The sequence below is a fragment of the Lissotriton helveticus genome, chromosome 1_1, assembly GCF_964261635.1.
Source record: "Lissotriton helveticus chromosome 1_1, aLisHel1.1, whole genome shotgun sequence".
Lineage (NCBI taxonomy): Eukaryota > Metazoa > Chordata > Amphibia > Caudata > Salamandridae > Lissotriton > Lissotriton helveticus.
The window spans coordinates 1,987,106,826-1,987,130,811 of record NC_136057.1 but is presented as its reverse complement, the minus strand read 5'-3'; the positions used below and the strand labels follow the sequence as shown (position 1 = coordinate 1,987,130,811).

At 43.2% G+C, this 23,986-nt stretch overlaps 1 long non-coding RNA gene across 1 annotated transcript in view; it reads left to right on the top strand.

Moving 5' to 3' along the window:
- Window positions 1-22,636, top strand: part of LOC144776112 (uncharacterized) — a 36,432-nt gene extending 13,796 nt beyond the window's left edge. The window contains exons 2-3 of the long non-coding RNA XR_013600577.1: window positions 18,065-18,164; window positions 22,528-22,636. This is a non-coding gene — a long non-coding RNA (uncharacterized LOC144776112). The remainder of the gene's footprint in view (window positions 1-18,064; window positions 18,165-22,527) is intronic.
- Window positions 22,637-23,986: the final 1,350 nt, after the last annotated feature.

Here is a 23,986-nt window from a genome sequence, read left to right as displayed (position 1 = left end):
TTGATTAATGTGTCACTTATTTTTAAACTTCCAGTCTGGCTGGCACCTGCTTCCTTCCTTATCTGTAATTTGCTTTCTGTTGCAGTGAAAGCAAGCACACCTGCCCTTCTTCAACTGCCATGAATTAATTAGGGGGTGATTAATGTGTCAGTAATTTTGAAACTTCCAGTCTGGCTGGCACCTGCTTCCTTCCTTATCTGTAATTTGCTTTCTGTTGCAGTGCAATTTTTTTTCACAGGACCTTTATGGTCTACTTGTAGCTATTCTATGAGCCTGCTGTTTGGGTCATAGCAGAGTCATGGAATAGTTGCAAATAGGCAACTGAACTCTGGAGGGGCCCCTCAGGAAGCACTAGAGTGAATGGTTACTAATGTTAAGTTTGAACTTTTGCACCTGCTGATTGCTTTCAGTTTAGCAAAAATCATTTTTCTGCAATTTTGCGCGATTTGCGGGGCGCGAATCCGTGCGAGATCGATTTCGGAAGCCGCGAATGCGTGCAAATACACTATTTTTTTTTTGCGGCGTGTATGTTCGCGTGATTTTTTGCGTTTTCGCAAGGCGCTTGTAGCTATACGTTTGCGAAGTTACCCTAGCGGACTTACACGGGCGCGGCCATCTTGTTTGCGTGACGTAATTCCGTTTCCGGCCGCTATGTGTAATCTCGCAAAGTGTGCTGCTCGCTAGTACAATTTCGCGCGTGATCGCGAGGAAAATCTCGCGCAAACTTACCCACGCGGTCGTGAATGGGCGCGGCCATCTTGTTTCTCATTCATTGCTATGGTTCTGGGCATGCTTTCTGTATCCTCTCTGAATCTCTGCCATCCTTTGCTTGTTTGAAGTTTATTTGATCTATTTTACTTATTATCTATCCCTCTATTTTTCTAGCTCTATATTTTTGTGTTTTATGCTACTTTTAGTTAATTTTAAACTACTTTTTTAAACTCTTTTCTTTTCTTCTTCCCTATTCTATTTCTTCTTTATCATTTAACTTCATTTCTGCCCAGACCATGGTAAAGGGAGCCAGGAAGCACCCTGAGAAGGGGAAGGGTCCCGCACCCCGTGCCCGGCTCCCGTGCGGGGCGTTTGAGGGGGGAGCAAGTGATGCCACGGGAGATCTTTAGCGCGGAGGAGGTGGGCGCACTAATCTTCTACGTCCAGTGCCGCCTCCCCAAGACCATCCTGGGAGGCGGCAAGATCGCAACCGGCTATGGCATCCGGGAGCACCGGAAGCGGTGTGAGAAGGTGTGCCGGGCCATGTTTAAGCTCTCTGGGGTCCGGCGCACCTATAACCAGGCCACCCATCGCTGGACGGATGTCATGGACCGGGAACGGGACTTGCTGGACGCGCTCGGCGTAGAGGTCCCCGGGCTTGGTGAGTAGTAGTAGCTATTTCAAGCTATTTCATCACTACTCTGTTTTATCCGGCTCTGTTATTTGCAAATCTTTGTTCTTTACCAAGAGCAATAATGCTGCCGATTACATTGTAGGTAAATTATATTTCAAAATCTTCTATGCATTTCAGGTGCACTGCTCTCCTTCTCAGTAGCCTTGCTTGCTACTATGCTTATTTGTTTTGTATTTTGTGTTCATTTCATTGACCTGAGAAATTATGTATGAGTGTGGTGTAAAGAACTGCGTAATGCTAGACACTAAGGGTCATATTTTCAATTACCGGCGCATCCCTGCAAAGTAGCAGGGATGCGGCAGTAATTGTGCGCCATGCCACCACCACCACTTATGGGCCCAAAACGTCACAGAAGCCTTACGCATCTGTGCCGTAAAGGCGGCGCATTGCTGGAGTTGCGTGCCAACGATGGCGCAGCTCCAGCATTGCTCTGGGGTGCCCTATCTCCCCAATGCTGCATCAAGCCGTACGTCGGCTTCAAGCAGGCGCAGGGTTTCAATCACGCATCATTGTCCTAAAAGTGACTGATTGACATCTTGTAGATTTCCCTCAGCCACTTTTAGGATTCGTTCCTGCGCAGGAACGCCCTCCCTTGCACTGGAGGAATGGAGGAATGTGAGCCGCAAGGGACTTCTAAATCAGCCCCAACAGACTGAAGTCCAGTACTTCCTTTTAGACACATGGCTATAAGAAGAAATAGTGGTGGTGGTCGGTCGATTGATAGTTTGAGTATTCACTGATCTGCAAGCAGGATGGACTTTGTCTGTCACTTCGCGTGCTGCGGACTGCTGCCTGCCAGGCCTAGGCAAACCTTTTTAGTAGTCTGTTTAGTGAGTTACATAGGAACTTTCAAAGTCAACGGTCCGCAAATCAGGCAATACGAATAACGTAGTATACCACATGAGATAGGTCAATATATCCCGTGGAATAGTTGTCTATCTATTTGCTATTTCTCCAAAATATTTTGTTATTGTTCTTTTGAAATGTTTGATTTGGTTGACAAATCTCATCCATGTTTTCTGGTCTTTCTTTCTTTCATGTTGTACATCAGCTCCCCCCAAGGGCAAGAGGACACAGGAGGAGGAGGAGGAGGGTGCTGTTCAGGAGGATGCAGGCCAGGATCGGGCAGGCGAGGGCTCCTTTGCTGGTCACAGTAAGTTTTAATTTTTATATAGAGTACCTATTTTTTCCTAGCGTTCCTCATTCAATTTTTTCTAAATCGTCTTTGATCTTCTTGTAGACTGGATCTAAATTCTTATCCTGCCTCGACTATGACTCCCTGTGGTATTACTAGATTATTCTTATTAGTCTGTCTGTGTAGCTAACTAAGATTGCACATTTGGCAATTCCATTGGACTCCCATTCTAGTCAGCAATAGCTCTATGCACTGAGTGCAGTCCTCTGGGATTGTCCATAATGTCTTTTCAAGTCTTCTAAATGTTTATGCTTTGACAATTGCCAACAATAAAAAGGTGAATGACCACCAAGAAAGAATAAGATACTACTTTACTTTTGGTTTGGATAGGGGGACAATCCATTCTACTACTGTTGCAGGGACAAATCTGCACAAACCGAACTATGAACACTAAATAGTGCATTGTTTATCAATTATAATAGGCGCAGGTAGACTTTCTTTCCACATACCTCAGTGATATCAGACTTTGAAGAACCCCCAATCTCCTTACTGACTAGATAGTGTGGCAGAGTCATATAGCTCCCAAAGTCACCGATGATTGATCCCCAATGATCATTAGATTATCCAACGCAGGACAAGAGTACGGAGTCAGAGTCAAGAAGTGCCAGAGGCACTCATGCTTGCAAAAATTCCAAAACCTGTAGCTTATCCACTCTAGTCTGGAGGACCAAAAACCACAGAGTCTATTTAGGTTTAAAAGCTTTATTAAAAGTAAACACATTTATTAAAATCAAATTTGTCTTAAAAGTAAACGTTTAACTGAAAATGGGAAAGTGCTTAGTGCTAACGATTAATTGGACACATTTCTTGTGGAAAAAGGGACATTTTTACTTTAGAGTAGACAGTTACAAATTATTACATTGTATTTCGTTGTTTTAACATTTGTTTATTCCTCCTAGACCAAATATTATATAGTAGTGAGTGGTGTATTCTAACATTCTTAAATGTACTTTGTAGGTGGAACATCTGGTGGCGGGGCCAGCGCGGAGGTGGTGGTGTTGGGCGAGGACTCTGGGGAGGAGGCGGTGCAAGTGCCGGACGTTCCTGTGAGGGTTCGCACGGTGGTGGCGGGAAGAGGTAAGCTATATATTCCTTACTTATTGAGATTGAAGACTGCATAGTGTGCTTTCTGCACGGGTGTATTATAAATCAACCAGGTAGTAGCCTCCTCTAAATGTACTTTGACTTAGCTGTGAAGTTTTTGGTGAGAAGAATCCCAATAAGATCTTAGATGAACTTGATGAATGGGATGAACGAAAAGCGAAAGAAGGGTGTAAGTAAGTGTGGAAGGACGAGAACTTTTATGATGGCTGGCAAAGAAGAATGATATGTGTTTGCTTGGCCCCCGAGGTGGCTGGGAAGGAAAGAATAGGGTATGGTGCATGGCTGGGTCAATGATGAAGCAAGGATAGGTGGAAGGACAACAGCCTGGGTGGGTGAAACAGAAACTGTATGTGTGCATATACTTTGAATGGATGGATGCCTGGAGCATGGTATTATCTGACTCTTAGATAGCACATGTGTATCTAGAGAGAGTAGATGGTCACTGGATGAACTAAGTGTTACCTTGAAGAGCATGTAACACCGCACCCGCACGTCCGTTCCAGTGTAGGGAAGGCAAGGAAAAGAAATTGTAAATTTGTCCAATACTACCATGAATAGTAGCAGTAGTTTGTATTGCAACTGCAAGCACAGCATATATCCGGTTATTACGGTGGACACTCCGTAACTCTCTTAATAACTTTAGTTTAGTAGTAGTACGTCATTCATGTGTGGGTGTATCACTGTTCACTCAATAATAAGCAAAGCACCTAAAGTCATCCCATATGTCATCAAATACATCCCATGTGAAGTGATAGATAATCAAATTATTTAGCTTCTTAATTTTCCTTTTCTAGTACTCATTTGCACTGTAGGGTGAAAGGTAAATTAATTAAGCAGTAGCCCTTGTAACAGAGTATTCTCAGTGCCACCCGTAATAGAAAAGTAATAGCTTCACCACCTGCATGTACTGGACCGGTACAGTAACGCAAGTCTGTCTCACTCATCATGGTGTGCGTCTGTTTTTCTTGGGTGCAAGTTCACTGCGCTGGCATTCTGCCGGCTTGCATAAGATAACGTACCAATTTTCCTAAACAAGAGAGAAGAAGAAGAATAAGACTGGTGTACTGTCATAGTCGACTGTTATGGAAGTCCATAGTGTTCGTAGTATTTGTTCATTAAACTCCCACTAATGTTAGAGCAAGGATGCAGAAGTGGGAGGTTAGATAGATACTGTCCTCCATAGTTATGTACTGTGCTTTCAATTTGCTACTTGTACTGTGACACAACTTTCGGCTCAATCACTTTGTGTTATTAATGTTAAGGAGCATTGGTTACAGACTATGTCTTACTTTCTTCATATAGTTGCTCCTTCCAAATCGACATCACGGAGGGAGCAGGCTCGAATGGCCCGGCAACGGAGGCTGGATGCCACTGTCGCCGAATATCGGCGGCTGGTGGCCCTGGAGGAGGAGGACACGCAGTCAACCGGTGGAACCACAACATCCTCCACTGGGACAGCTGCATCCTCCTCCGTGCCCCCACGGGCTGCCAGCCAGCGCAGTGCTCCAGCGGTACGGAGCCGGGCTAACAAAGCCAACCGCCACCGCCAAGCAGCAAAAAGACCAGTTGCCCCCCACAGGAGTTGCAAGGCACGCCAGCGCCGCTTAAGAGTGTCGTACCTGGAGCAGGAGGTCCATAACTATAAGAACTTGGTGGAGGGCCTCCGCTTCGACCATGCCACCCTCCGCAAGGAGTATGATGCCCTTGCCGCAAATTTCAACAGCACCCTCCAGTAGTGGAGTGTCCCTTGCCCTTTTTTTAGAGACTTTTGGGGGGTGGGATTTGGGAGTTGGGTTCTTTTTGGGACTTTTGAAAGACAATCGTTGGGGTTAGGGAGGGTCTTGAGGGAGATTATTTTGTTAGGGCTACATAAATATACTTTTTTAAACTTTATTTGACCATACCTGTTTTTTACTGCTTTTCAGTCTGGTGGGTGGGGGTTTAACAGTAAGTTTGTTTTCCTGAAGAGTCCTAGGACTTTAGTAGTACTACCGTCAATCTCTCGTCTAGTCCTAATACTCCATTATACTACCTCCCACCAAACGCTTATCTTACCTGTAATTTGTGTTAGAAATTAGGGCTAGGCCCAGGGCTGGCTCCACGGGAAATGGGGATTAAGGTTGGCAATCCTGGGCGGATGAAATTTCCTCGTTGCGGTGGTACTAGTGGTGTGACACAGTGGCAGTTGCATGCCTATGGAAAAAAAGAAAACGAAACCTGGTTTGTCCTTACTGTAGCATTACAACGGTTACGGTACGATAGAGACTATAGCAGGTGACAGTACACTAGAACAGTGCCACAATGTAGCCTAACAAATGGTAAAGTATTGCAAGTATAACTAGTACTTGCGTTGAATTTATTTGACATTGGCTCCTACTACTACAAGAAATAGTACTGAAGCTGAGTAAGTCTAGAATATATCCTCGTATTCCTTCACCAGCCTGTTGCTATGACCTTATCCTCCCCAGCAAGTGTGTGGAATTATTGATGTCATTTAGTCAGACATCAAGCAAAACCACACAGCCCGGGGAAGAGGGTTAAGGTTTGGAAAATGGATGGGAATGGGGGTTTCTTTTTGGGTAGGTTTTGTTGAGAGAAGAAAAAAAAAGCACAGCATGGACAAACAATAATTGAAGATAAAGAAATCTTTGGGTACAAACTAAAGCTAACCACATGCAGTCACACTCATAGAAGAAAACAATGGATACTGTATCTGTATTCTGTATGTTGTTGGAGTTGTCCTGTTGAATTTGGTAAGTAAGTTGCATGCAGCAAACAATTCCTCTTATTAGCGGCACTCCTCCATTCCAGCTGACGCTTTGTCCATCAATGTTGGTGACCAGTGACCACTGACAGAAGACACCCTGTTCACTGCCTGCCTGGTGGATGTTGACTGAAACCCGGCCTGTAATTATTGAACGGAAAACAGGAAGTGCTATTACAATACCACTGATAAATAAATATAAGGTATGTACGCTGTGTGGTGCAAAAAGTCACACTTTGATTTTCCTAATAGACAGTACAATATTTTTGAAATTGCGTAATCTGTCTGAGTCACCTTTTTAAGGATAAATAAGTATGGCCAAATTAATTTAGCGGATCTTTCCCCTCCAGCTAGGTGTACTGTAAACTGTGTTTTAGAACAAAATTAGACCTTCCCAGCAATGCTCCCACCAAGACCCTTACTAAAACCAGTCGCAAAAATGTAGAAGACCCCCAATCAGATCTCAAAAAACGAGGCCTAGCAGAAAAATGGTGACAAAACGTACTTTGAAAGTAAAAGTAGGCCCAAATACACCCTTACCCACCGTGGATTGTATTCAAACCACTTGCAAGCAAGCAAAAGTATCCATAGCCAGCATCGCTCCAAGAGTGCTCTAAGACCCCAGAACTCAGTTGCAAAAATCTAGAACACCCCGAAACACATGCAATCCTGCTGCTAGGGCTAACCCTAACGAACCCTAAGTTACAAAAAGTGCCAAAAGGCGTTTCTTTATGGATTTTGCCCAAACCATTTCTATCCGGTATTAGACCTTCCCAGGAATGCCCCAAGAGACCCGCCAACCCACCCGCAAAAAAAACACGCGACAACACCCCCAAACAGCCAAAAAGCAAAATCTCATACTTACAATATCTCTCGGCCTTCGGTCCAAACGCGCTGTGCAGCTAGGTCATCATCATAACTCCTGTTTTCCACCACGGATTTCCTGAAAAGCAAATGCAATCAAGATTAGACTGTCGCAGCAGTGCTCCCAGACCCCAAAACTCACCCACAAACACCCGGAACCCCGCCAAAGAGCACCTCAAAGGCAAGCAAGTCAGCAAAAACGGCAAGAAATTTCCGCCTCATATTTGGACCAAAACACTTTTATCCATTATTAGAGCTTCACAGCAATGGGCCCAGAGCCGTCAACTCACCCGCAAAGAAGTAGAACACCCCCACAAGTGCTGAGTCTTTCTTCATTGGGCGTAATCCAGCCCTCTGCTTTGAGGGAAATAGGAGGAGGAGGATAGAGGAGCATGTTCTTCTGAACTTGTGAACCTGAGGAATGTAGACTGCGGCACCTTCAAATCAATAAGCAAACAAGTGAAGACAGTTCTGCTGATGGGCTTGTTTTTGTGATTAGGTGATTAAAGTTTGAATTAAATTAACTGTGCAAAACAAAGAAAGACAGACACACAGGAATAAAAGTGAATAAGGACGAAAAAGAAAGTTATTGATTCATTGTCTCATTTTCAGTGCTCGGTGTCAGGGAATAAGAAGAAGATTTCGTCATCATACTCTGCGAATTCAGGCAGGATGAGGTCAGCGTCACCGAACAGAGAACAAATCCCCTCATCTAAGTTGCCGTCCTCCTCGTCTTCATGCGGCGTGCTTTCTCGTACTTTGTAATCTGGTGGTATGAGGTGCTGATTCATCTTGATTATTGTTAGCCTCTCCACATTTTTGGGCGAGAGGCTGCTCCGTTTGGGAGTTACAATGCCACCAGCAGCACTGAAAACACGTTCAGAAGACACACTTGCGAGTGGGCAAGACAAATAGTTTATAGCCAGGTTGGAGAGCTGTGGCCACAATTGTTTTTTCCCATGCCAATACTGCAATGGCTCATCATTAAGAAAGCCTCTGTTGAGTCATTCAGATAGTCCTGCATCATCGACTCAAGGTCCTCAACGGTTCCTCCACTTTGCTTACTTTTTGCTGTGCCTGTGACCTTTTTTTGAGAACCATACCCAAGCAAAGTTAGCCAATCCGCTTCAGCAGCCACTGTTACTCTTGTGTGTGGTGCAGATGATCCGGTTGCCGGTGTCTTTAACGGCTGAGAGGTCACTTGTGCCACAGCCACAGGTGCAGAAGTGGATTCTTTTGACTGGGGATGGCCTGCTGATGCTGGTGCTGATGTACTGCCTTCTCCTTCAATATCCTGCTGTTCTTTTTCAAACCTCTTGGCTGACCAGGCTAGCCAATGTTTGTACTTTTTAACATCTTCATCAGCAAAAGGAAAGAATGCTTGGCCTGCCAGCGCCTTTTTGTAGCGTGGATCCAGAATAGTAGCACAAATGTAATGCTGTTCTGAGTTGATCTTTTTAAGACGTTCATCACCACGTAGGCGCTCTAATAATTTCTCCGACAAAAGAAAAGGGTCTTTGTTTTTTTCATCTTTTTCTAACTCAGAAGACACCGCCTTCAGTTGGTGCTCCAGCATGCACAACAATGGGATAGCTTTTCCCAAATTACAGTCCTCCTGGCTGACTGCACGCGTGAAGAACTGAAAAGGACGAAGCATGTCTGTCAGGCTTTTAACTATGTCCCATTGCGCCGCACCCATCCGCAGGTCCTTCTGAGCTGTACCCTCTTTTAAGAAATAGTGATCGAGTACCATATACTGCTCATACAGACGCTCAAGCATGTAGAAGGTTGAGTTCCAACGTGTTGCCACCTCCTGGATGAGTGCTTTCACTGGCATTCGACGTTCAAGTAGCAGGCTCCTCAGATGCTTCCGGGCCTTAAAAGAATGGCTGAAATGGTTGCACATTTTGCGGCAGGTGGCCATTACCTCGCACGCTGGACTGTCTTTATCACTCAAGAATTTTTAAACTACCAGGTTGATACAGTGCGCCAAACACGGCACTCTGAAATAGTGACCCAGCGCCATGGCCTTAACTACATTGGCGCCATTATCCGTGGAAACATAACCAATCTTGCGTTTTTTTGGGGACAGCCAGTGAAAGACCTTTTTGTTAAACTCGTCCAAAATGTTTTGTGATGTGTGACTTTTCTCCAAGCCAAACATGGCTAGTGTTGCATGTTTACGAGCAGCTTTAAAAACTTGGTCCGGGTCAACACCTGGGTTTAGCTTTGCTTTAACACCTGAAAAAGAGACCCAGTGTGCAGTGATGCACATGTAATCAGCGCCTGCGCCACTGGTCCACATGTCTGTTGTCAGATGTATTGTGTGAACAGCACTCTTCTGCAAAGCTGCCCCAATCGCCTCCAGCACATCTTCATGTAGTGCTGGAACCGCAACTCTGGCAAAATAGAACCGGCTAGGAACCTTCCATTTAGGGCAGAGCGTTGCCACTAATTCTAGAAAACCTACCGCTTCTGCAAAAGAAAAAGGGAGAAGGTCCACAGCTAGCATTTTAGCCAGCTTAGTGTTATACAGACGCGTCAGTGGGTGGTTGCGTTCATATGCCGCGTCTGAAGAAAACATGGTTCTAATGTTGCCCTGGACCAAGCATTTACGGGATGATAATGACTTCGTTGACTTAATTATGCTCGCTGGTGAACTTTTGCGCGTTGGTGTCTCACTCGCTCCAACACTCTTAGTGTGCCTCACATGGGGTGTGCTGCTGACAGGGGTACTGGGTGTAAGTGAAGTGTTTGACACGTCTTCTTCCTCCTTGTCATCATCAGATGCAACATCAACGTTTTCTTGACTTCCAATTCGGGCTTCCTTGAGCGCATTTAGGTGCGCAAACCATAGGACAGTGTGCTGTCTCTCAAGATGACCTCTCTGGCCTCCGGTACCATAGTTGGTACCTGACTTACCACGACTAACTGCAAGCTTACAAAGGTTACAAATGTCAAACTTTTCCCTTTTTGGGCAAACAGTAAAGAAGTCCCAAACTGGTGACTTGAAGTGTCTGTGGGGCCTGGAGGAGGCGGCGATACTGGTGGTGGTGGTCATGCTGCTAATGCCAGATGAAGTGGAGGATCTGGATTGCCCAACTTTTGTACGTTGTGCACTTTCACCGCCACTAATTAAGGTCAAGGTGGATGGAGGTCCCTTCTTGTGAGAAAGAAATATGGAAGCGGTACGAGTTGGTGTACTTAACTCCAATGATTGTGGTGTTTCCACTGCCTCCTCGTCGACAACATCATCATCATCACGCTCACCAGCTTTTCGGGCTAGTGTCAAAATGTCTGTTTGCTGCATGCCCGCTGGGGCTGCAGTGACCTTTATGATGACTGGGTCGTCGTTGTCAGAGTCTTCATCAGCAGCAGTATCCGCCACTTCTTGTTGAGCCTCATCATCACACTCCATAACTCTGAGACTTTGGACAAGCTTCCTTTTACGCTTAACTACCTTTGTCAGATCATGTGCCTCACTCTCAGACGGCAGTGGTGCTGGTTCCCAATTTTGATCCGTATCATCAGAAGGAGGTGTGCTTGAAGAAGATGTAGACACCACCCTTGATCTCTTCCTTGCTAGGGGTGCGGAAGACAATGAATGATCATCAGGAGGAGTGTCTTCCTCAAATGATACCTCGCCTTGATTGTCGATTTCCTGATGTGCCCCTACTTCGGGAGGAACAACTATTGTGGGCACTTGTGACCCTCCATGCACCTCTGCTTGCGCATCTCCTTGCGCTGCCTCTCCTTCCACATGTACTTGGGCTTGTACTTGCACATGTGGTTTTTGTTGCGGCTGTGGTTGTTCAACACTCGTCAGATGAGTTACAACAACCTGTGTTGATTGAGGGACATTGCTGCTACTTTCTTGCGATGAGCCAACATCACTGGTCGATGGTGATTGAACAACTATACTAAGTGCCTCTGCAGCACTGAAGGGCTTGGACTTAAGTTGGCGTGGTGGTGGTGGTGGCACTGAGCCCAATGGAGCGGGGGTGCTGCTCCCAGCTTTGTCCCCAGCAGATCCCGCTGCTGCTGCAGGCATACTTTTTTTTTTACTCCCAAAAAAAGGGGCGGCCGGCACACCAGTCTCCTTGGTAACTTGCTTCTTCTGCTCCTTACTGGCAACTTTCTTGCTAGAGGAGCTATGGGTAACTTTTTTTGGGGGCATCTTCTTCAGAACAGCAGGCAGCAGTTGCACGAGTTGCAGAGTTGTCTGTGTCCAGACGTGACGTCGCGTGACGTTATGCTGCACACACACACCGCTGCAGGACTTCTTCCTGGCACTGGTGGTTCTCTAGAGTCTTGTGCACCTAAAAGCAATGGAAGACAGAGGAACATCAGTTCAGTTATACACCCCAAAAAATGGAAAAACACAGAAAAATAAGCACAATCCCATGCCATCCATGATGTTTACATTCAAGACACCACACAGAAAAACTAGGCCCATGCAACACTCACTACCCCTGGGGATAATGGATGAAAAGTAGGCTAAATAAGTGCAGGCCTCAGACATTGCCTCTCTTCAAAATGGCCCCTTGCACCCCAAGCACATGTTGCCTGTACCAGCCAGCACTCAAGATGGCCACCACCACCACCCACATGGCCAGTCCACATCAACAGTACACCCCAAAAAAACAGAAAAACACCCACAAATCACCACAATCCAATGCCATCCAGGATGTTTACCTTAAAGAGAGTGAGACCCCACAGGCACACTCAGTCCATGCACCACTACCCCTGGGCAAAAGGCCACACCAGCAGCCCCAAACAAATGACAAAAAACAAAAAAAAACAGCACAATCCCAGCCCATCCATGGCCTCAATGGTGTTTAAATTCAAGAGGACACCCCACAGAAAGACTGGGCCCAAGCAACACTCACCATCCCTGGGCAAAGGGCCCCACCAGTTGCCCCAAAAAACGACAAAAACCACAAAAATCCGCACAATCCTAGCCCATCCATGCCCTCAATGGTGTTTAAATTCAAGAAGACACCCCACAGAAAGACTAGGCCCATGCAACACTCACTACCCCTGGGGATAATGGATGAAAAGTAGGCTAAATAAGTGCAGGCCTCAGACACTGCCTCTCTTCAAAATGGCCCCTTGCACCCCAAGCACATGTTGCCTGTACCAGCCAGCACTCAAGATGGCCACCACCACCACCCACATGGCCAGTCCACATCAACAGTACACCCCAAAAAAACTGAAAACCCCCCAAAAATCACCACAATCCAATGCCATCCAGGATGTTTACCTTAAAGAGAGTGAGACCCCACAGGTACACTCAGTCCATGCACCACTACCCCTGGGCAAAAGGCCACACCAGCAGCCCCAAAAAAACGACAAAAAACACAAAAAACAGCACAATCCCAGCCCATCCATGGCCTCAATGGTGTTTAAATTCAAGAGGACACCCCACAGAAAGACTGGGCCCAAGCAACACTCACAACCCCTGGGCAAAGGGCCCCACCAGTAGCCCCAAAAAACGACAAAAAACACAAAAATCAGCACAATCCTAGCCCATCCATGCCCTCAATGGTGTTTAAATTCAAGAAGACACCCCACAGAAAGACTAGGCCCATGCAACACTCACTACCCCTGGGGATAATGGATGAAAAGTAGGCTAAATAAGTGCAGGCCTCAGACACTGCCTCTCTTCAAAATGGCCCCTTGCACCCCAAGCACATGTTGCCTGTACCAGCCAGCACTCAAGATGGCCACCACCACCACCCACATGGCCAGTCCACATCAACAGTACACCCCAAAAAAACAGAAAAACACCCAAAAATCACCACAATCCAATGCCATCCAGGATGTTTACCTTAAAGAGAGTGAGACCCCATAGGCACACTCAGTCCATGCACCACTACCCCTGGGCAAAAGGCCACACCAGCAGCCCCAATAAAACGACAAAAAACACAAAAAACAGCACAATCCCAGCCCATCCATGGCCTCAATGGTGTTTAAATTCAAGAGGACACCCCACAGAAAGACTGGGCCCAAGCAACACTCACCACCCCTGGGCAAAGGGCCCCACCAGTAGCCCCAAAAAACGACAAAAAACACAAAAATCAGCACAATCCTAGCCCATCCATGCCCTCAATGGTGTTTAAATTCAAGAAGACACCCCACAGAAAGACTAGGCCCATGCAACACTCACTACCCCTGGGGATAATGGATGAAAAGTAGGCTAAATAAGTGCAGGCCTCAGACACTGCCTCTCTTCAAAATGGCCCCTTGCACCCCAAGCACATGTTGCCTGTACCAGCCAGCACTCAAGATGGCCACCACCACCACCCACATGGCCAGTCCACATCAACAGTACACCCCAAAAAACATAGAAAAACACCCAAAAATCACCACAATCCAATGCCATCCAGGATGTTTACCTTAAAGAGAGTGAGACCCCACAGGCACACTCAGTCCATGCACCACTACCCCTGGGCAAAAGGCCACACCAGCAGCCCCAAAACAACGACAAAAAACACAAAAAACAGCACAATCCCAGCCCATCCAAGGCCTCAATGGTGTTTAAATTCAAGAGGACACCCCACAGAAAGACTGGGCCCATGCAACACTCACCACCCCTGGGCAAAGGGCCCCACCAGCAGCCCCAAAAAACGACAAAAACAACAAAAATCAGCACAATCCAAGCCCATCCATGGCCTCAATGGTGTTTAAATTCAACAAAACAGTTGTATCATGCACCCATAACCAACACTGGTCCTACTGGATACTGTGGCTACCCACAATATATTTTATTTAATGTTCTGAAAAAGTTCCAAAATTGTAGTTGCAGCTACTGTAATGCCCCAAACAAACTTACTTGTGAAAGTTGATTTCTAATCCAAAAGTGATCCAAAGAAAGTCAAAAAGGCCTCAAATCCAAATATCCAGCAGCACCCACAAAAAGTAATCCTTCCAGGTCAAGGTCCAAATGAAAGTGACCAGCACATGAAGAAAGCACTGGGAGGAGCCTGCTGGACAGGAACAGGAAGTTGGAGACTGTGGGGCACTTCCTTCCTCCCCCCCCCAAAAATGGACTCCTTGCAAAAAAAAAAGGCCATGCAAATGTCAACCTGAGGAGTGATTCTGATAAAAATCATCATTTTCTGAAGGTTTATCCTGTTTGCTGGTGGATTTCTTGTGCAGAATTGCTAAATCTCTATTTTGCGAGTGCGAGATTGTTCCTTTCCCCCGCAACTACGTGTTCGCAATTGCGAACTCTCGCGAGGCGTGCTGTGCAAGGTGGCAAGCCGCGATTACGTATCCGCGGCAAGATCCAAAATGGCGCAGCACTCGCAAAATATGATCGAGAAAAACAACTCGGCAAACGCTGAATGACGGAAAGTGAACGCCGTGAACCACGCCGCGCGCCCCAATATTGTATCACCAAGCAATAAATCCGCCGCGAGCGAATTCACGGATTTTCGACAAATTCGCAAGAGTTCGCGGATTGCGAATTTGCCGAAAATCCGAAAAATCCGCGAGCGGAACGGATTTTACGCCCATGCTTACTCATGACATTTTCTATGACATCATTGATAATATCACTTCAACATTTGCAAGAAAATTATTGATGAGAAAACTATTCATGGCGGAGGTGTGAGCTATAGTTACATAAGATAACTATAACTGCTAAATTTCTATGTTTTTTAGAGTTTCAAATGTTACATTGTTACTGAACATTTCACCCAACTATAACCTTACTTTAACCTTTAGTTTTTCAGTGAATTACGAAGATTCAGGGTGATCCATCAGACAGGGACCAAGACAAAAAGGGGGGCATAACATTTTAAATCCCCATTAATTTTCTATATAGAAATTGAACAGCTATACCGTGAAAATTGCTGAACAGAATTACACCAAATTTGGCAGAAAGCTAGATCTTAGTCCAGAAAGTGTGCTTTTTGTGATTCAACGTGAATCTGTTCAGTTGTTATTCACAAATTAAGGTTCCAATACATTGTATATCTTGACAGTTGGTTCAAGGGGACACTCGCAAGTACCCCCGATCAAAGAATATAAAAAATAGAGTAATCAGATTGGTCGAAGGGGCTCTTTTCCCATTCGGCCACCTAGCTGCCATGGAAGTCCTGAAATGTTAAAAGAAGTATATATATAGGCAGGGTAGAGCTATCCTGCCTCCCCAGCCTACGTGGGGGAGGGAGTTTAAAAAACATGTTTTTTTTCTGTGATCCGGCAGTTGTCCCTCAGAAACACAGTAAAATAAAAACAAACGTGGCTTTTTTGTTTTGTTTTCATATAAATGACCCCCAGAGTAGGCCAGGGTCTAGTGGAAAAAATCCAGCCTTTTTTGTACTCATGGGGAGATAGCATGTATGCCCTCCTCCTGAGCTGATTTCACCCCTGGGCCAACTTACTAAAAATGGGAAAGGGGCATGCAGCCCCTCCTGAGGTCATTTTCAGGCCCCTCAGAGCCAATACACCAGGGACCCCCAACTACACCTAACGATGTGATGCATCGAGTCACCTAAAAAAAGAAACAAAAAAAATAACAAAAGAATAATAAATGAGTCGCAGAAACTGTTTACGCATTATTTACTGCTCAGGCATGGAGTGCCATATAATTCCCTGTGAGGACTTTTTATTTATATTTTTCATATCCTTGTGGTGCCCCTAGAAGAGCCAGCACCAAGCCTTTATTTGTTTTGTGGGGGGCTGCAGGGTATGCAGCAGCCCTCCAAAAACAATAAAGAAACATAAATCTCCTGGGTGATTAAATCCATGACCCTAACAGAGCTTACCATATTTTGTTAAAACACAACGAGCTGGAGCTCCATACTCTTCAGCTGGAGTGCAGAGACATCTTGTGGTAGTTTCTATGACTGCACTTTGTGGCCTGAGAAATGATAAAAGAAATACTAGAAGACATGTTGGTTTTTCAAAAATTAAAAACCCTAGACATTCAGTTTTCAGAAGCATTGAAATGTGTGAATTAATGAAATGTGCATTTGATTTTTTCTAGTGGTGATTTTTTTTACAAAGGCAATAGGTCTGTGTTGTACTTGGCCCTCTCTGCAGTATCACCCCAACTTCTTACCTGAACCCCTCCTGTTTTCTGGCCCAATTTGTATTGGCTTGTAGGGTTCTGTGCAGGTTACCACTGACAACCATTGTTAAAGTGCTTGTGTGCTCTCAATAAAATGTGGTAAAATTGGCTTTCTCCCAATTGGCACATTTCATTTACTTGTAGGTCCCTAGTGAAGTGGTACAGCATGTAGCCAGTGCCTGTAAATACAATTAGTGGGCCTGCGGCACTTGTTGTGCCAACCACTTAAATAGCCCTTCAAAACATGTCTCAGACCTGCCATTGCAACCTGTTTCCAGTTTTAAACTGACATTTTGAACTGGCCAAATTAACCTTTTGCTGTGCTTAAACATTCCTTTTCAATACATATCAATTGCCTGTGGATAGGCACTAAACAGCCCTTAGGAGGCATTAGGGAAGTTGGACATGTGGATTTACGTTTTACATGTCCTGGTAGTGAAAATCTCTTAAACTTGTTTTTCACTACTGCAAGGCCCACCCCTCTCATAGGTTAACATTTGGCTACCTAAATACATTCAATAAGTGCTAACTTTTGATTAGGCATTGGTAGAAATACCATGTTTACACTCAAATTATTTGTAATTTAAAACCCTTTTTAATGTTAAAGTCGGACTTTAAGTCACATGTCTAAAAATTCCACTGCTAGAGAGTTGCCATTTTTTTCTCCTAGCCATTTGGTGCCTGCTGTCTGTATCTCGTAGCACTTATCTAGGTGTAGTTGGCCTTTGTGCATTCTTCCCAAACAGTATCACAAAGTGAGACTGGGTGTTGGAAGAAAGGGCAATCCTGAAAGAATGAGCGGGGGAGGCGCTGTCAGCTACAACACTTTTACTTCAATCGGGGCTGCTTCCTACATTCACAAAGAACTTTGCCCTAGCCTTTTGTCTCCCCAGACATCATGAGGCAGGGGAGGGTAGGAACTACTGGAACCAGACATGGCAGAAGTCTATACGGTTCTTCCACTTCAAAGATGGCACCAGGTAGAAATATTGGACCATGAGACCAACTCTTCATTACACTCCTGGACCTGTGGAAGAATACAGAAGAAGGATGGTCCTGCTGACATAAGTTGGCTCTCCTGCTTGAAACCTTTTTTTTCCCAGGCACAGTGATTCCAAGGTTCAGGTTGCTTGACTTCCTGTTCCGAGCTACAGAGACAAAACTTGCAACTGCCCAGCTCTGCTGGCCTCTGCTGGAGTATGTTTCTGAACCCCAAGTGGTGTCTCTCCAGGTCCTGGGTACTTGACTGACATCAGATAAGCACCTCAGTAAGCAAAGGGAGAAATGACTATCTTAAACTCACTAAGCCTTAGTGCAACAAATACTAACAAAGCCAGCAGGGTTTGCTATTATATGATCATAAATTCACAAGTCATACAGGGACATATGCAAGCAGAGAAGACAGTCTCGTTATTCAGAGCCCAAAGAGAGCTACATGATCTTGCAACATATAATACTTAAAGAAAAACAATACATTGTATCTATTTTAGACTTGGAAATATGAGGACTACTTTTTGTAAAATAAAAAGGGAGCTTTTGTCTTATGTTTACTTTGCTTATTAGGAGTTCATAAACTGACATAAGCCTCTGCAATATAGCATTTCTTGTGTGTCTAAAACGATTCCGAATACTTACCCTTTTTCTTTTCAGGCACAGAACAGAAAATCTACACAGCCAATAATGGGAATTTGTTCAGGACTATTAATGCTGCTTGTCTGCTTTGTGAATGTAAAGGTAGCGCACAGTGAAGGTAAGATTGTATTGACTTACAGTTGTGAGTGTTGTTTACAATATCCCCAGCAGGTGGCATGGAGCAGTGTGCACTACTGAGACAAAACAGATCAGTTCAGCCAAGCTGTTCCTTACCAGTAATAAAAGTTTAAAGGGATACTGTGGGATAAACAAAAATAGGTCCCACCACACCCCCTTGATACTGTTGGTTGTAAATAATACCTGAAACTACCTTCACCAGTAAAACCTCCTTTTCCCTACTCCAGACCTAGGATGACAGAATGTGAAACCACCACCATCTTCACCACTTTTCACCATGTAATCAAAGGGGTAAAGAATAGGCAATTAATATAGAAGTTTGCCAAAGTGATTCAAAGGATCCTAAACAAAATACCTTCATCTTTAAATGAGAGTGAACATGCGAGAATGTTTTGAAAGATGTATACAACTCTTGGAAACAGTTTGTCTTGATAAATAATAATGAGCAGCTTATGGCTGAAAATAAAATAAAACCTTTGAAAAGTGAAATGATTTCAATTCAATTCGATCAAGCTTTATTCGGTATATAATATATGACCGTCAACGCATTCTCATAATTATAATAGCTTCATTGTTAAACACTATAATTCTTTAAAAAAGAATACAAAACATATGTACACTCCGTCTTCAATTATCTATACTTGTAACCCCATCATTATTAATCACAGTAAATATATAATCAATAATAAATAGGCAAATCAATTCCTAAAAATTCTTAGACTAAAAGAGTATAAAAAACACATCTCTACCTTAAAAAAGCTGAAATTATGTACACTTAAGCTAACAGTCACAATTGCAAAGTGTAATGTTTGATAGTACTTCATTTCATTTAATAGTCACCAGAGTCATGTAAGCAGGTCACTAGAGGAGGTAAAGTGCGTGTGTAAAGTGCAGTGGCTATTTTTTAGCAAAATATTTGAAGCCTAAACAGTTAGGAAAAAACCTACATGATTTCATATGTTAGGGCTTCTAGATGGGAATTGGCCTTACTTCTCCTAATTGACATTTCCAAACTACAGATATATTTAAAAGCGAGTTTATAAAAATACAAACTGTTGGCTAAAAATAAAGGTCTTAAAACATATTTCCTAATATCCTGATAAAAGCCACAAAAAAGCAAGAGGTGCAATGTGGTCTGTGGGGTCTTTCCGTCGCAGGGGCAGTTTGCAAGGTTATGGTTCTACTTTCTCATTCTAGGATATGCAATCTGATAATGTAAGGTGCCCAGAGTCAACCTTGTTAGATTGCATCTTTGTTGCAAATTTCTTACAGAGGTGAGAAGCGGCTGGATACAGATGAAGAGTGGACCTGCGAAATATGATGGCCTTAAACCTACTCCTCCATTTCTTACCAGTTCCCTAGAATTTATTAGCCTCATCATTAAGTCCCCTTTACCTTAATCCAGTATGGACTTTGGTTCATTAAAATCGGTGTCCACCTTACATTCTTTTGAAAGGTTGGAAATATACTGTAACCAGGGAATTTCTTTACCTTGATCGAGGGATTAACAGTCCCTAATTATTTCCTTAGTGAATTTGGTCTCATCTTTTGTCCAAATCCCATGCCAGAGCATGAGGACTGCCATGCTAATTGAATGGCTAATGTAGGGTACACATAACTCCTTATGGACTGTATAAGAAGCAGTTGAATTAGGGACAGTTAAAACCCTTTTTAAAAATTTGTTTTCCTGAATTTGCAACAAGGTGGTTTTCGCTCTCCCCCATAGTGCTGCTCCATATCACGTGCCTGTAATGCACTTACTCCTATATAGTGTAAAGATTTCTCTTACTGGCTTATTGACTATTTTTGTAGCGAATTTAAAAATACCTTCATACACTTGTTAACATTTTTACTTACATAGATCAATGTGTGCACCCCGAGTACCATTCCCATTAAAAAGAATACCTAAATAAGAGAAAGATGTTGTTCTTTCAATGTGGGTACCTTCCACATGATGTTGCCAACTTTTTAGTATGCTTTTACCACAGGTCATGACAAAGATTTTACCAAGGTTCAGTTTTAAGTCTATTACAGTCATGAATTGTGTGAAATGTTCTATTAAACACTGGAGACCATTTGCCGTCCTTGATAACAGTACTGCATCATCTGCATATAGGAGCACTGGAGTTATATGTACCAACTCTAGGGGTGTCGGCACTTAAATTCTGCAGAAATAAATCAACATTGTTAAAATAAAGGGAAAATAAAAGGGGTGCAAGGACACAACCTTGTTGAATCCCACATGTAACTCTATAATCAGAAGTACATTTGCTTTTTTGGCCCGTAACGAACTCTTGAAGTTAACAAGGAATATAATTTTGATAAAAAGATTATAATGTCATGTGGTGCACCCATCCCTTGCAATGTTTGCCACCGTTTAGCATGGTTAACTAGATCGAAAGCACTTGTAAGGTCAACGAAGCAGGGGTGTAGGTGACCTTCTTTGGCAAGTGTGTATTTCCATATCAATACCTCGAGTTTTACACATTGCTCCACCATCCTCATACCCCTTTAAAATCTATACTGGGTATCAGTTAAAATGTTATTCTCATTTGCCCAGTTTTCCAATCTTTCTAGCGTGATTCTGCCCATCAGCTTAGATGTTGAATCCAGAAGGGATATGGGTGGGTAGCACTTTGCGTTCCCTCTGTCACCTTTTTCAAAAATAGGGACAATAATGCTTCCCACCCAGGTTGCATGTAACACACCTATTGTAGTATTAAAAACACTTAATAAAAATGGTGACCAAAATTCTATGTTAGATTTAAAAATATCAACAGGTACCCCTTCTGGACCTGCAGCTTTGTCATTTGCACGTTTGTTTAAGGTGGTTTTAATTTCATCTAAAGTAATGTATGAGTGCTGTCTTGACAGTATCAACTAAGATAAAATTCCTATAACCATCTCTCACCAGGGCCTCGTGTTTAGCATTAAAAATGTGCTCGAAGTGCATCAACCTTTCATCAGGAGTTACTAAGGATTCTATCTTTGCCACTGACATATCCTTGAAAACAGGATGATCTATTGTTTTCCAGAACAGAATTGAGTCACATGTCTCAGCTGCTTGAATATTTATTTCCCGGATTTCTAATTCCCTTGTCTTTAACATTTCTTTATAATTTTTCCGTAATGTGCAGATCCTCCGTCTATCTCTAGGACTTACTTCTAGCACTTCCTTCAATTCCTTATTTAATTTTGAGCACTGCTGGTCAAACCATCTGGGATCAGGATCACTATGTTTTTTGTTTTTGATTTTCAGGTCTCCAGAGACCGCAGCTGTAATATTGTGAAATGCACTTACAATATCTATGTTTGGGGAAGATCTGTCCAGGCAAATATTTATATATTGTTGATTGTTTTTAAAATCATATTTTCCATGAATATAATGGGGATAACATCTGACCATTTAATAGATATTCCATTTTCTCCTTGTGTTTTAATATCAACAGCAGTTACTCTCTCCTTTCTTGTTGGAGCAAACTTAATTTCAAAATTAAGAATAATGGGTGGTGGTCACTAAATGGACTTGCCTGAATATAAACATTTTCCAACAATCCCTAACAATTCCTTGATACTAGGGCATGATCGATATTTAACGAGGATCTTGCTCCTGTATTTGTTTGGATAATGGTTTCACCCCCATGTTCAGCTAATTCCGCAATTTGTAAGTTAAATTGATATAAAACAATATTAATTGCTTCTCCATATGGATTATGTGGGAAATGAGGATTTGGCTCACCATATTCATTACTGTGGCCGCATTGTTCCCCAATTGGGATTGCACTTTTCACAATTAAAATCACCTGCCCAAATTAACAAATATTCAACCCCCAAACCTTTTAAGAAATTGTCTAGCTCTTCGTCAACCTTATCTTAGCCTTCAACCTAGTTGTCAGGAACGCATCCTGGTCATTACTGGTTGTGCACGCTTTCGTAGTTTCTTGAGGTAGACCTGAGTTTCATTAAGATCGGCGATCTCTGCAATCTCAAAAAATGTTGTGAGTAGACCAGTAATATCCAGGAGGCGGTCCTGACAAGTTGGTTGAAGGCTAAATTAAGGGTTGGCATATAATCAATATTTACTGATGAAATTATGTCATATTAGCAAAAGGACACAGTCAAGTCTAAGCATTGTAGAGGTTATCTATCAACCTATATATTTCATATATATATAAATGCTAATTAGCAAGCATAATCTTAACCTCTGTGTCTTTAATAAAATCCCGATTTTCCGCCTATCAGGCTGTGGATAATTCACATTTTCTCTGTAGTCAATCACCATCTCTCATGTATGCAGGTATTAGTCAATTAAAATGAGACATTTTTACATCTTATTTCACTAGGTGAATTGAACTATCTGTATGGTTCTGATTATGACCTAAAGTGGACTGATAAGGGTACCGGTTCGAAAACAGATGTCTCAATTTGGGTTGCAACAAACAAGAAAGCTGGTAAGAAATTCCTTTTCTATAGCACATTAAAATTGTGATATATTGTAGACATATCAAATTGTTTAACAAAGAGTAACGATGAAAGACTAATTGTGTCTGTCCGCCTTTATATATTTTTTTTACTCCTCAGTAGATGGGCTATCCAAGGTTCAGCCATGCATGCTGAAACCATTACATAATGGATCACAATCCCTATCAAAGTAAATATGTCCCTCTTAAACGTCATGTATATAAATGTATCTGATCGAGATGAATGGTATACATCCAACATCTAAAAGCTACCTCGTTTTCTCCTAGTCAGCATGTTCTACCACCTTGCCTTCAACCTGCCGTGCAAACATTTACCATGTCTACCTTCACAGAGTGTTCAGCTTTTCCCATTGTTGGACCTGGCCCTCTCTGCAGGGTCCCCCCCAAACATTTTGTTTTTCACCCTTCACTTTTTGTTGAATTCATTTGTGTTGGTCTTAAGATGTACAGTTTACTTCTGAAAACTAGTGCTAAAGTACTTGTGCTCTCTCTCCAAAACATGGTTATATTGACTTGTAGCCAATTGGCATATTTAATTTATTTGTAAGTCCCTTGTAAATTGATAAACTATATTCCAGGACCTTTAAATTACATGCTACTAGTGGTACTGCGGTGCTTATTGTGCCTCCTACTTAAGAAGCACCTTCAAACATGTCCCAGGCCTGGCATTGCAGCCTGGATGTAGTTTAAACTACCATGTTGACTTTGATTTAAAACATATTTGCCAAGCCTTAAACTTCCATTTGATCACAAATAAGTCACCCTTAAGGTAGGCCTTAGGTAGCCCGTAGGCCAGGGTGCTGTGCAATTACAAGGTTGGACATACACTTTTAATTTGAACCTCTCCTGGTAGTAAAAATCTCCTAAATTCATTTTTCACTACTGTGAGGCCTACCCTCCAATAGTATAACATTGGGGTTTTCTTTTACATTTAATAATCTGTAATTTCCAATTGGGAACATATAGCTATATCATGTTTAGTGTATTTTGAATTGTAGTGAAATACCTCATTAAATGGTAACGTTTTTTTTATTACAATGTATAAATTCCAGCCCGCCCTCAGCCCATTTGTGCCTGCTGCCTGGTCTCAGTGTACATGATTTTGAATTGCTCCCAGACAGTCACAGAATATAGGGATGTGCCTGGATGTGCGATCTGCTGGCAGGATGGGGGGAGGTGATCACAGCTCCACTTGAAACTAAATAGCCTGTGCTCTACCTTCACACACAGGTACTAATGACCTCACATTGTCACTGCAGCCTGCTTGAAGTCAGAGGAGTCATGAAATTCAATGTAAATCAAAGCCACTGTCTAAAAGCTT